This window comes from Pimephales promelas, chromosome 19 (genome assembly GCF_988280905.1).
Source record: "Pimephales promelas chromosome 19, fPimPro1.hap1.1, whole genome shotgun sequence".
NCBI classification, from domain to species: Eukaryota; Metazoa; Chordata; class Actinopteri; order Cypriniformes; family Leuciscidae; genus Pimephales; species Pimephales promelas.
Genome location: NC_142787.1, coordinates 18,230,159 through 18,245,532, shown reverse-complemented (window position 1 = coordinate 18,245,532; position 15,374 = coordinate 18,230,159). Strand labels below are relative to the sequence as shown.

General features: G+C 39.3%; 1 protein-coding gene across 8 annotated transcripts in view; it reads left to right on the top strand.

Moving 5' to 3' along the window:
- Positions 1-15,374, top strand: part of LOC120477333 (uncharacterized) — a 90,713-nt gene that overhangs the window by 52,393 nt on the left and 22,946 nt on the right. For 6 of the 8 annotated variants that reach the window (XR_016147500.1, XR_016147502.1, XR_016147504.1 and 3 more), the window contains one exon: positions 11,680-11,741. The exons of the other annotated variants lie outside the window; for them this stretch is intronic. The gene's annotated coding sequence lies outside the window, so the exon portion shown is untranslated. The remainder of the gene's footprint in view (positions 1-11,679; positions 11,742-15,374) is intronic. 8 annotated transcript variants of the gene reach the window in all.

Below are 15,374 nucleotides of genomic sequence, written 5' to 3'. Positions count from 1 at the left end.
GGTGTCATCTAACTGACGGTTTTGACCATGCGTCATCTAATTAACACTGCAGGCACCCTTTAGCGTCAGATGACGCTTTCCTATTGGTCTAACCCTAACCCTACCCCAGACCTAAACCTACCCGCGTCGTCTAACTGACGCTAACGCTGCCTTCACACTGGCAGTTGAAATCAGCTCCGATGCGGCTGCGAAACGACCGGAAGTCATTCATTTCCTATGGAGATTCGCAGACCGCAGGCGAAGGGGTCCAAAACGGGTCCGACCGAGTGCGGTGCGAAGAAAATCGTGTCCGTTGGTCATCCGGATGCGTTCAAAAATTTGAACTCGTGCGAAAAGCTACGGACGGTTCCTATCCGACAATTCCAGCGGAAGTTGAGCGTTGCTATGGTACTGATAAACAAACCTGAATTCTTAACCTTTATTAAAATAAATAATGATTTTATAACGATAAATTGTCATGTCATTTTTTATTTTCATGACTTTCTAAGGTTTATAAGGGCAGTTAATACAATTAAATTGAAGGTAGACATTGAACTATTGACCACTAGATCACATTTTTTTGCGGACCTGACATGTCAACGTCCTGAGCAACTTTCCTCACGCAGCATAATAACCTTTATTAGAGAGATCATACAGAACTGACGGAATCAAACTTTAATCTCTCCGCCATTTTTGTTCTACCCGCGTCCGACGCTTTTCACTGTGTAGTACGACGTCCGTTGGGAACGTATTGCGTATTACGGAGCTGATTTCCACTGCCAGTGTGAAGGCGGCGTAAAGGTAAAGCGTCAATTAGATGACACCCTAGGATAGCGTCATGTAACTGACGCTAAAGGGTGCCTAAAGCGTCGGATGTTGAAGCATGGTCAAAAGTGTCAGTTAAATGATGCCTTGGGATGAGACAACACAGTCTCATGAAAGTGCGTATCTATACCACGATTGTCATTTCTCGTGGCATGTATACGGCAAAAATGGTTTTGAATGCGTTGGTACTGTACACATACTCACAAGTAAAGGTTAGATATTTGTCTCCATGTTCATATAATACTGCCCTTTAGCATCAACCCCAGGAAGATTTTAGATTTTGAAATTGTGTGATATCAGTTGTGTTGCTAGAAGATACAAATTTGGCAGTTTGGGTGAGCCGAGACCTTCTAGCCTTTTACCAGACCTGTCCCTTCTACCATCTAGCACCACAGTAGAACCAGTGTGACCAGTGTGATCTGTATTAGACATTACGAACCTAAAAAAATTATAGCAACGGTATATAATGTGTTATATAGAACATTTCACAAGATGTAAACAACACTGGTCCAGAAGAACTTCCTGTTTCATTTTTTTAACACTACAAAAAAGCTGGGATAAAATACAACCAACAGAACATTTAAAACTGAATCAAAAAGTTAAACAAACATCTTTAAGATGCTTTCTTTACATGTGAAATAAAGAAAATAGTTGCAAACTGAAACAGGAAGTGCTTCTGGACCAGTCTTGTTTACATCTTGTGAAATGGTCTATATAATTAATTATTTGGACATTTAAATCCTCGTGCATTGGTTGATGACAAATGCGGTAATGGCCAGTTTCAATATAAATATAATGCAACATCTGTCCAACGTTGGAGGTTTTTCATTGAAAATCAACTCAGAAGCCAACATCAGATTGACATTGGGATCTGACATCAACTCGAATTTAATTTACAACCAAAATGCGACGGCTGTCCGATGTTGGATGTTGACGTCAGTCTGACGTTGTGTTCTAACATCAACCCGATTTAACACCATCAGCTCGTTAGGAGAGACCATGAACTGAACGATGTTTGACAGGGTCCCTACACAGTGTTCAATACTCCCTACTTGATTTTCACTTCAGAACATTAATTCACATATATATATATATATATATATATATATATATATATATATATATATACAGTATATATATATTTTAAACGTTTTTAAGGGTTTTTCAAATTGGTTTGTGATACTTACACAATACACACACACATTCCCACAAGTCTGTCAATAGCATCAATGCATTCTTCATCCAGTGTGGCGGAAGGGAGGCGGTATGGTTCTGTGGACCCCGGTGGGATGTTCTATAGCATCAAGGCAATGAAAAGCACTCTCGCATCGATCTGTAATGAAATGCCATTCTGTACTCATCTCCTCCTTAGACATATTATTCTCCTATATATTGATTTGACATTCTTTCTCGTCCTCGGGTGCGTTCCCCACGCAGCCCTGTATAGTGTGGGCTGGACAGTAAACGAGAGTTATCTGCTTGAGCCCCATCTATACATACACATCAGCTGCTGTTCAAATGGCTTGGGAATCTGTTAATGGCATCTGTAGCGAGACCATGCATTTCAGCCTTAAATAGACTTCGCATTACAAATCGCTGAAGCCTTTGGGCCTCTGTATAAATTTACTCAACTAGTTGTTGAAGAATGGGATATATATTTTATTTAAAATACCATCTTAACTTCCTCTCTGGATGAAAAGGCAAAGCCATCAGTAGAGATTGTGGTTTCACTTTATTTGGATGGTCTCTTTAACTCATTCAGTTGACTATTAGTAACGTTCCACGTACATATCTACTAACTCTCACTAGAGTGTTAGTAGAGTATTAGTAGACTGGTAGGGTTAGCGATAGAATAAGTTGACATGTAGTTTCAAAGTTACTCATAGTCAGTAGAATGTCAGTTGGAGGAGCATCACAATAAAGAGTTAAGCAGACAGTCTACTAATACTCTAATGAGAGTTAGTTGGCATGTAGTTGCAAAGTTACTTATAGTCAACAGAATGTTCAAAGGGGACCATCAAAATTACGAGATTGTTCTCATGGCTTTTTGGTTACTGCAGATCCGTCTCCAAGTTTTGTTGAGTATTGCAGTCGGATGCTAATAATGTTTATAGGGAAAATGACTGTTTTTAACACAAAAATACTAACTAACATTTCAACATGTTGTTTAAATAATAGTTTTACAGTCATTTTACCTTTAAGGATGTTATACGGACATTGCTGTTTCAGAACGTTGCTACCTAAACAACAGTCTTTGATGATACAAATTTTTTCACCAGCCTGAAAGATTTTCAGTAAATAGCAACTGTCTGTTTCTTACATAAATCTATCATATATGGCTTCAGATGATTTTACCGAACGAGTCGCACTGCTTTAACGCCACTTTAACGCCACTTCTTTTTGGTAAATTTAGAGCTTAAACATCTAAGTCCTCGTTCACTTTCATTATATTTAAAATACATTCACCTAAACGTTCTCATTTGTATTTCACAGAAGAAAGAAAGTCACATTGGTTTGGAATGACACGAGAGTGAGTGAATAACTGAATTTTACTATTCCAGTATCTCTTTTCCTTTGAGATTGATCATGTAGGCAATAAAACCAATCTACACTGCTAGACTTCATTTTCCATTGTCCGGCTGATTGTTAACGCTATCGTATTGATTCCTAATTTAGAGAGTGCTGTCAGGGTCACGTCCTCTCCTGACCAGTATTACAGGCCCTCGTGGAGTACGTGCCCATGAACGACTCCGTGAGACAGAGTGATTACGAATAATAAACAAATACGCACAAACAACGCCCACGTTCTCAACCTCTCTGCATTGCCCCTGCAGCGCAGCAGCAGTCACAAATAAATACACTCTGCTGTTGCACAGTCTGACTCATCTGGTTGAGTCAGCGCTTGATTTGTAAGCAAACCAGGTCAGAAACGTAGTTGAGGTGCCTCGAGGTGAGGTCCTGAGATCAGTAAATGCCGAGTGGTGGTTGGGCCTTGATGGCTAAAATGATTATCAGTGTCAGGCTCAGTGATCAAGACTACCACTACACATAAAGAGTAGATAAAGATAAGTCATGTATTGACACACCAAGCCAGAAATATTGCCCACAATGTATACAGAGTTTGGTATATGTACACTACTGTTCAAATGTTTAGGGGGTCGAAGGGTTGACTCCTTTTGAAATTTTAACTTTTTTTCCATTACAAAAGTTTAAGATACAAAAATGAATGGCGGATTCCCTGTAGCATCACTAGAAACCACTTGTTGAAGACTCCTGCTCTAGATGTCTCAGTGGCCTCTTCTCAGTGTAAGTCCATGAGATATTTTTCCCCATTTTATTAGAACCATCACTTCGAAAAGTTATATCACACCTCTTCTCAATAGCAGACATGATTTTAGGTATCATGTCCGTAGTACAAAACAGCACCAAGGTTTTGTGCAGAATGAGACCATGAGAAGGAACCATATTAAAAGTGACCTCCACACTAGCCTCGAGTCTCATTGAGGAGCTCCTGAAGGATAAAAGGAGTGATGATAGTTCAAGGAGAGGGGACAAGGCCTGGGGCCTCATTTATAAACGTTGCGTACGCACAAAAGAAGGCGTACGCCGCTCTCTACGCAATAGTTGGTATTTATAAAAAACAAACTTGACGGTAAAATGTGCGGTCCTTCAGGCAAGCTCTGACCCAGGCGTACGCACAAAAACGGGTGAAATGAGAAATGGCGACACCGTCGGCAGTTGGAAAAAACACGTGAAAGTGTGTGAAACTGTAGACGGTTGTGTAAAATAAATTGCAATACTGCCTCTCATAAATAACACGAATACTTCACAAAGCAAGTCTTAACAGCTTACAATTAACAGTCACACGAACACCTGTTTGATCGATCTGTAACAGAAATGCAAATTAACATATATTTCCAAAAAGAAAGTGAAATATTTTCTGCTATAATATTGGTATGCAATTCATCCTCATAAATAAGATGGTAAACAGAACGAAATAATGTACAAAACTAATATTCTCGCCAATATGTCCGTCTAACGGAGCAGATATAGCAATTAGATAGTCAGTCAGATAGATAGATAATTAGGGAGATAGATCGATAAATATTATTTGTCCACTGGGAAAGGTTGTTTTCATAGTAAAAATGTCTTGGTATATGCATTTAGTTTGTTTTATTTTTGATAAAATAACGTATGACGTGTCTCAACCATTCAGAAAGCTGCAAGAAATTACATTTGCGTTGAACTATTTCCCATTTCCAAGTAGATTAAACCCGATATCCGTAGCTTGTCAGATGCAGAATTAAATGGATGTATAATGACGCACAATGGCTGATCTTGAGCTCTTAGAAGATGTGGCGATTAAATGGAAGGATTCGGAGTGAACGCATCATCTTCACAACAAAAGGTGTGGAAAAATATATTATTTATTCAAGAATTATGCAGTTTATTATGCAGTTTATTTCAGTTAGGACAGTCTTGATTTCGCCCAACTCCTTGGCCACCTCTTGAATTAATGACTACGTAGACGCTTTTTTTTTGCCTCGACTTTGATGTCCGACCATTTCTTTTTTATTTCGGCCACAATCCGAGGTTGTGAGGCTACAGCATTTACGGCGTCTGCAACCTTTTGCCACTCAAGTGCCTTTTTGGCATTAGTAATGCACACACTGTGCCCTCCAAACAACATGTTTCTCCTCTTTTCCACCTCGCCAACAATAAGTTCTACTTCACATTGAGTGAAGTTACGTTTTTTTATTTCCTCTGTGTTTAACATGATTTTGCAATTCATGAATATTAACTTTTGGGCATTTCACGGACTATTTATGGGCAACTATGGGCGTGGCATGAAGCCGCAAAAGCTGCGCTACATTTAGAACTGATTGTGATTTATTAAGGGAAAAATGCATAGGATGTGCGTGCGCACGGTTTTATAAATCCGAATATTTCTGTGCGTACGCACGTCCTATGTTTCATCCGTACGCCACTTCTGACGCAAATACTACGCAAAGTTTTAAAAATGAGGCCCCTGGACTTTACATTGTGTTTTGTTTATATTTGTGCGACAGTCGTCCTTGAGGGGCTGCCGCTTTACTTTCGTTTTGTTTTTTTTGAAAAACCCTCACCTGTTCCCTCTTCCTTCTCTGAACTATGCACATTGCTACATCAGCATTGCAGGATTGATTAGAAAAGTGGGATAATGACAACACATTCTCATCCTTTAGCGTCATATAGAACGCTATATGACAAAACGGCGCTATACTACGCACATGGCACCCGTTATCGTTAATATAACACGCGCTGTGATGGTTAGGTTTAGGTGTGGGGTAGGGTAGGGTAGTCTCATATTACGCTAAAGGATTTATGACGCCTTGGATTCGCGTGTTATATTAACGATAAAGGGTGCCATGTGCATAGTATAGCGCCGTTTTGTCATATAGCGTTCTATGTGACGCTAAAGGATGAGAACGGGCTGGATAATGAATATAGACATTTCTAAAAGTTATAATGACTGTAAGCCTTTCTTAATACACTTTCTTTGGGACTGACAGATTGTTTGATGTTTCTGATATGGTTTGGCGATAATCAAACAATGATTGTCTTTTTTTCTATCCTGATTGGCATCTTGTAGAGAAATGTATTTGGGAGCACTTTTTGTCATGCAACAAACTGGTACAAACAATGAAATCACGTCTAAGAGAACTGCTGGGGTCCAAAAATGATGAATTTCTGATCACCTCCATCTTTCTTCTGATTCAGCCTCTGCTATTCCCTCTCTGTCTGCTAAGTGGCTCTGCAGCCCAAGATATCACACAGTGGCCTCTCTTTCTTTCACGATTTCTTTCTCCATGTCTCCTGATTTTGTCTCTCCTACTTATAATGAGAATTGAATTGTTCAGATAGGGAAAGATTGCAATGACCAGCATTGAATAGAATTATAAATGTACAGCTCCTCTGCTTATAACAGTTGTAAATAATGTTTGTGGGGTTTGTTGGTCGGTTAAGCTTTCAAATGATTATTGCTCTCTGGTGGTTTACCAAAGTTTAGTGGCAATGCACTCTCATTTGGCCATTTTTGGACTTGGCATAAAGTCTATTCCTCATTGGGGTTTATTCTGTCTAAGAATCAGGCTCTCATGCACATTGACCAATTAGAGTTTCTTTTGTTGTTTCGTGATATTTTGTGAAGGTTTTATTTATTGACGGGGTTTCATTAAAATAACAGATTAATCTCTTGTACCATTAAACTTAATATACCTAACCTGCCAAACACTTTCATACAGACAAAATTTTGTTGTCAGACTGACTGATAGAACCTGTGTATTCTGATAGGAGGATGTGATATATATATATTTTCTAGTTTTGTGTGGAAAATGCATTGGACAGGCATTTGCACATGTGCCGTCTGAGATTTAGGCTAGTTAAAATGTTATGTTATGGTGTTCCCCCTCCAAAACATCCAAGTTTTTATATCTCTATACCCCCATGATCTCTCACTAACACAGTTCGGAAAACTCTGAAGTTTCATCTCCGTTTAAAGGTCTATAAAAAAATGTACAACAGAAGAAATATAAATGGTACATTTAAAAAAATATGAGAAAAGTAATGGAACAAAGAATTTAAGTAAAATGGCAGCTTTTTGTCTAAACATTATCAACAGCGATACAGGCAAATATAAAGCTCAAGACTACAGGGAAAAACAATAGACAGACTGATCCTTTATATAATCATGATGCAATTGTTTGTATTATGTAATGCGAACGCATGCTAACAAAGATTATTGTAATATTACCAGGATGATTTACATCTCAGACCTCTCTCTTGTTAAAACTGTTTAGGTTGATGCAGATCAGAGTTGATTTTTGGCTGAGCTTCCTGCCACTGTGCCGAGAAGTCAAAAAACTTTGCAATCAAAGTTGTCGGGAAAAGAACTCCGCTAAAGTTAGCATTGCATGGATGGATTCAAGGCTCCCTGTCAAGACGTCACAAGCACTTGCAGAGCATGTCGTCACGCACCACTTCTTCTTCTCCACATTGACAAACGCGTTTGAGCAGTGCGAAGGAAATATTTTAATTAGGCTCGACTCGACCGGCGTAAATGAGGACTAGTCTACGTCAACAGTGGACACATCAATCGGCGAGGTCTGCCCATGTCATGCCCTGGAACTCTGACTGTATGGTTAAAATGTATTTTTAACATGGTATTTCACCTAAACAATGACATTCTGTCATCAGCTACTCAATATCTTTCTAAACATGTTTGACGTTTTTCTTTTGTTGAAGACAAAAGATTCAGTTTTGAGATATTTCTGACAAGCTCAAAAATAAAAGGAGCAACATTAGAGTGAAAAAATAATGACAAGTTACATTTCTGGTTGAACTATCCTGTTAAATCAATTGTGAGCACAGTCTGTCGACTCTTGATTTGGACTCATAGGGACGGGACTTCTGCTTAGGAACAAATCAGTTAAAATTTTGTCATTCAATCAGTGACCTCCTGGAATGAATCATCAAGGACCCCGAAGGGCACAAACCCCTTGCGGTCTACTTCTGAATTCACTTTGGTGACGCAATGTCACAGACTGTCGGGAATTGGACGATGAAGAGCATTGTCAATTTCATTGTCAATTAGTTTGGGTCTTTGTATATAGTGCGCATTTCTGTAGAAGAGAAATCTTCAAAAAGTTGCAGAAGGTAAATCAAAAATGTTCAATGAGCTTTTTTACATTAAACACTTCAGATTAGAATATACTTTTGTATGACTAGGTCGATGCACCTTGTGCTTTGACAGATGTACCTATGCTTTTTATTATGTTTTATAAGGTGTTTTCCACAATGCATACATTTATAACAGTAAATGCGATACATTTGAAGTCATGCAAATATTTCCATTCCACAAAACTGCTTGTCCTAATGGCAAATGAGTCAACGATTACATTTCAGAGACTTTGTGGAGGATGTGCGTGCATTCATATTTATCTTACGGAATGCCACTGAGAAAGGGAGAGCAATAATTCACTTTGATGTGAGATTTTTGGTCAGATGTTGAATTTAGGTTTAAATTATTCCTCTTAACATTCATACATTTTCACTTGTTTTTTCACTTTATTTAAAGGAAAGCACTTGGCAAGATTTAGAATAACATAACACAAGAAATAATTGACAAATGAATCGATTAGCGAAACAGCTGTCAGTTCACACAAGTGCAGGCTTCCATTGCAGGCACACAGGTCCCTTCTGAGTCATAAAATGACAAAATGTATAGACAGACGAGTGCCACAGGACACATGTCCACGGTAAAGTGTGCAATTCTGGGCCAAGACCCCCTTCCAGATAGCCTGACTTCGTCATACTCATTTTCTATTGAGAAAATAACGATTGTTGCTTCTTTCACTTGGTCCTTCATCAGTGCGACCAAAGGAGAAACCACAACGACCACATGCTTTTCATTACGTCCCATCTTCTTAACTTAGTCTATTGAAATTAATGCGCTGTCGATTAATTTTAAAAAACAGACGCGACCGGAATCTATACATCTCAATTCTCCAGCTGCAGTCATCTTTGACAAACGCTCTTTGATACCGTGAAGATTACCCAGATAGCAAACTGACATTGAAACAACGTTGATCCGACATTGTTTTGCTCATCGAATTAACGTTGAACCAACGTCAGGCGCGTCATTCTTTCAAAACTAACGGAAAATCAACTTGAAATCAACGCGTTGTTTCAACGTTATGAAAGCAAACCAATTTTCGATTTTCATCTTTTTTTGAAGAATGCCGCGTCTGACGTTGGTTCAACGTTAATTCGATGAGCAAAATCAACGTTGTTTCAATGTCATGAGAGACGTCGTTTCCACGTTGATTCAATGTCAGTTTGTTGTCTGGGTACATCCCTGCAGATCATCTGTCCATCATCGTATAAAGCCCGCCCTGGCAATCTGATTGGCCCGATCATTTTTTGCCTGATCATAATTACTCCTCAATGGATCGAGTCCAGACCGAACTTCCCGACCAAAAAATATTGCGGGTGGAGTTCGGGCTGGCATCGAGGCTACCTTCCAGATCCACACGAGTAGAGATATAAAAGACGACAAGAGCTTGAAATAAACCAACCAGCAGCAACTTGAGTCTGTAGAGGGCCGTGTAACGCAGTCGAACATGCGATTCCCCATTTCAGAGAGTGTCAGAAAAGCAAAGACAACAAGGCTAAAATAGAAGCTCATCAGAAATCACATTGGTTTTGTTTCATCTCGGGCTGCCAGAGAGTTGGCATAAAAAGATTGATTGCGGAAGCATTCTCCGCCAGCCACGGAAAGTTCTGGAAGGAAGGGGGGTGGGGGTGATCTCCACCTGTCTGAGTGGAGATAAAATGCGGATTGAGGCGAGCACGCTGTTTTCTTTAACATGTTTTCTCTCCCTCTGTAGGCGCTCAGAGGGCACTTTGATCAGCGCGTTATCTGCGCGGCTGAGGCCTAATCCTGTGTTTGCTTCACGTTTAAGCCGGATCACCGTGTCCGAATCAAAGGGAATGGTCACAGATCAGAGGAAACGGAAGACGTATGCATACGAGGATGAACAGGCAAAAAAAGATCACCCACTCGTGCGTGCGTTTACCTCGGTGCAAACTCCTTGCTTGTTTTACATACACAAACACTTCCCCATACACTGACTAATGAATCCTCATTTGCATAGGTTGTGCCTTCTATGTCTTTCCTCAGGCGTACATGTAGAAAGTGCCAGCTTCACGGCAGAACTTGCTCTTGGCAGTTGGTATCTGATGGGTCTGTTCTCACTTATCTGTAAAGCCAACTGCAGCGCGGAGCCAGCCTCCACGCTCCGTAGTGCAAAACATGCTGTTTCTCTCTGCTACCAGAAGGATTGTCTTTTAGCTCTGTGCTTGGCTCAGTCCTTCCTGAAGAGATTTAGCTATGACTAAACGCTTCAGAACTGGTATTTTGAATATCACCATTGAATGTTGTAGTTAGTCTGGAGGCTGACTGGTTGATTAGCGGGTGCTAGCTTGTCAAGATTTTCTTTTAATTTTTGGTTAAGCTTTGGTTGTGTGTGTGTGTGCTTTTAAAAGGACAAATTTGGAGACTTCTCAAAGAGTGTTGAAATATAGCAGGCTGTTAGACTGTCAGTGCGCTAAACCCTAAGAGAAGTTGTGTCTCTAATCTTCTTTTATGCTTCAATGCTAACTTTTTGCACACAAAAAAGTCCACTTTTAATAATACATTCCAAGATAATTTATTTTAAACTTCAAATTGCCTTTGCGAAAAAGAAATCTTTGGCATCTTGCAGTGTTTTTTCGTCATCTCATATGAGCTTTGCATTTGCCTGAAGTTAACTTTTGTTCTGTTAATCATGTCGTATTCAATATGTCTAGTTTTCGAATAAAATTTTTTGAAACGTATTTCATTTGAGAGCCAAAAAACTTGCTTAATTTTGTCACATTTCTGCAGTTAACATCTTATGCTGCAAGTGTCTAAGCCAAAGCAAGACAAACATAAAGATTACGAATATTGTTTTTGCCATGTGTCCCATTTTGTAGATTATTAATTTATTTTTATTTCACAACAGGCTACACTCACTGCTGATTTCCATTATGTTGTTATGGTCAAGTCTCATGAGAAAGGCAATATACAGTAGTTTTCCTTATTTTCTTGCTGGCAGTGATGTGCAACACACACACGCACACACACACACACACACACACACACACACCAATTTCTTCTATAAGCTGCTGGCAAGATGAAGACAAACTCACTTGAGCTCTATCAGCCGAAATGGAGGAGCCGAATGGAAGTTTAGGTGATCATTTTAAATATTTGGACTGGGACACCATTAAAGAATGCCTCCCCTTATTTTGCAGATAATTCCACCGGCTTTCCAATGACCTCCCCATGGTGCAATCTACGCGGAGAGATAGAGCGAGTGAGTACGCCGCTACCTCTTTCACAGCCTAGGGAGATAATGAAATAACTTATGTAGATGTGCCTTTTTCCCGAAGACAGCCAAGTAATGGCCCTGGGTCCTGATTCCACCAGTGAGAGGGATTCTGGGTAGCAGCATTTCATTAAAGCTGGGTCTGATCGACTCTGCATAAGAGCAGGGCAGACTAAATGGAAGCTGTTATTTCCAGGGAAAATGAAGGGCACAAGATGAAAGAAAGGAAGAAAAAAAAGCAGTAAAAGCTTCAGCCACGAAGAGATAGGACTCGTGGTATTGTGGTACATTTCTTCTGAAGATAATTCCCAGGTTAGCGTGGTGCATTTACACTAAAAATTCAAGGGGAGATGCCCAAGGAAGGTGACTTGATAACAATGGCTTCTCAGGGGAACAAGTCTAGTTCCATTCATCGATATGGGGTCTGCTTTTATGGCTCAGTCAGTGAGGTAAATGTTTGTAGAGCATGAAATAAGCAGTCGTATGATTAGAAATGACATGTAAGGCTGAAGACGATGCAGGGACTGTCACATAAAACGCTGGATGTGGTTATGTAAAAAGCAGCAATGAGCAATGGGTAATTGTAGCTTTCATTGTACGTCATGCCGCTGTAGAAAGGGACGACTTGTATTGACTTATTTTGCTTAGAAGAAATCCAATGCAATGCTTACAAAGCTTATTAATTGCAACAGCTTTAGACAGCAATAAATAAATTGCATGACAACTGCATTTTTTTTCCTTTCATGTATTAAAACGAATGGTTTAAAATAGCTAAACATTTACATTACAGCCATGAGTCATGATTTACTATGCGCTGTTGCTATTTAGGTACATTTTGGAGACAGTAAGTGTTTTTGTACTGGAGACAGTAAGCGTTTGAGGTCAGATTGTTTTTTTTTCTTCAGAAAGGACGCATTCGATTGATTAAAACCGACAGTAAATACATTATTAATGTTACAAAAGATTTCTATTTTTTTTTAAATTGTTGTCATTTCATTAACTTTCATGAAAATAAACTTCGAGAATTCTGAAAAAAAATGTATCACGGTTTCCACAAAAATATTAAGATGCTGAGAAACTGTTTTTAACATTGATAATAGTAAGTAAGAAAAATGTATTGAGCACCATTTTAAATAACACTTAAAAATAAATTATATATATATATATATATATATATATATACTGTATATATATATATATTGAAATTAGCATATTGTTATTTTACATGTACATTGTTAGACTTTGAACGTAAAGAGAGTAAAGTCAAACAACATGAGGGTTGAAGTCGTAAAAAATATACATGTATAGAGGCATCAAAACTATTGACGCGCTGAATTCAGAACCGCATAGTATACTACTCGCTCTACCTTTTTCATCATACTAGTACGCTAGTATGCAGTTCTGAACTCAGCAATGGACTAAAAGCCACAAATCTCTTTTGATTTCATGCGGTTTTAATAGTGCTACCAAAGATTGGACACATTTCAAAAGCTCTTTAATAAGAGAGAGATGAGCAAGAGAGGCCTATAAGGAGACTGTAAGGGAATGAATAGGGTCATAAACAGAAAGAGACTCACAGAAAGAGATGGAGGGCAGCATAGGGAGAGCGCAAGACCGACCGTGAGAAAGCCAGAGCAGAGGAGCATAGAAACTGACACAAATGATGTGGGATCAGTCTCAGTAAATAAGCACCTCTCTGAGCACAGATTTCAATAAGAGAGAGCCTGGGCAGGGCAACGCTTTAAACCCATCCATTATTCATGAGTCCAAAAGAGAGACGTGATCCAGCACAGAGAATGAAGAAGAAATCATTTCACCATGTATAAAGGCAGAATCCAATCTAGCGTCCATTAGTCCTCACCTAGTCCTCGGCAAAGAGCGGGACAGCCTCGCGCTCTGAAAACAATTATGGAAATGAAAAGAGGCAAATGGATGGTCCACATCACCGAAATGACCACGGAATAAAACTACACGCATAGACAAGACTCATCGGAGAGATAATCCCAACCTTGTAGGGGCCATTGCTGTGACCAAGCAGATGTCTTAAGTGCTATTTTCCTTCTAACCGAACGGCCAAAGTGCTATTTAATAATCGTCTGTGCGACAAACGCTAAAAAAGCACTAGCAATTATTGTTTATTTCTTTCTTTTCACTGTAGGAAATTGAGGACGCACAATCAATATAAATACATCTGTTAAGCAAGCGGGGCACTTTGCGTGACTGACTATTATTTTAACCAATCATTCCCTAACGAGGCCCTTTGTTTCACGCTAAACACTGCTAAGATTAGCCTCTTTAGTGGTGGTTTTTTACCAATTAGCTATTCACTCATGATGGTGGGGCGTAAGGATGAAAATTTGCGCTTTCATGCCAGGGGAAGAGAGGTAGGCATCTTTTTAATATGAGGTAAATGGCACATTCGGAAATGAAGCAAAATGAGAGGCAATAAACAAGAGACGACGCAGTTGCTAACTGCTAAATAGTTAGTGCTAATAGAAGCATTCTGGCTGCACAAAATGAAGACTGTCCTTGTTCCAGGTCAGTGTTATATAGTAGAAACATAGCAAATATACATTGTTTTTGTGTTGTCTTATCTGTATTTAACTCTATCAATATTTTGCTTGCACTAATTGTCCTTTGACCTGAAGAATGGCGGTCTGTGCCCATAAATCTAGCAATTTTTGGGGGGGTCGAATGTCATTGTTGTAGATGTTCGAATTTAAAAACACATCACACACAGATACCAGCACTTTTTGTTGTGATTCTAACAGCGTTGGCATGTAAAACAAGATGGCAGACATCCTATTTGTTTGGATAATCCCAGCCTTCATTTGTTAAGGCCGGACCGTGGGCTCGGAACTGCTTCCAAAATACTAATCGCTTTAATTAGGCAGCTCGCTTCCAAAGTTCTGTGACACGGGAACAGGTACAGATGCGGTGCATTACTCATGTATAGTCAGCACCTTAATGACCAGACTCTCAATCGGCATTGTAAATGAATTAACAGTGTGAAAAAACACACCAAACAATCCTGACAGGTCTATAATAGAGCTCACATTCTGCCGGTTTCAGAAGCAAGAGCTCTCCTCACCCTTTTTTCAGAATCAGCTTTTTCCCGCCTTAATTACAATTAACACATGGCAGGTATTTGAGGGGCTATTCCTCCTGGTTATTTGTCTTTTTGTCCTCAAAAAAATCAAGAGAGTGTAAGCTATGAATAAACCAATGCGGCTAAATGAGACTTTTAAAGAAATAAAACCCCCAGCATGCACTACTGTTCTGAAAGCTGGAGATGTTTGTGGCCGTGAAAGGATATTTACAGTCTGCCAGACTCCTAGAGTAGCGGAAAATGTGAAAAGACCTGCAAGGTCGCCTCAGACACCAAATACCTCATATCTATTGCTGTTTATTTTTAATATGGGATGTTAAATGTCTCCCTCTTTGATTAGATACTGGTAATTTTTTTGCATTTTCTCCCTCACACGATACCTGACGACAGTTTCACTCGCTGACCCTGCTAACTTTTAGTCATCTCGGTTTGATGAAACTGCAATTATTTGATGATTTTGAACTGTGTTAGGCAAATATCGTATTTTTCAACTCGTCCCCATTTTTTTTAGC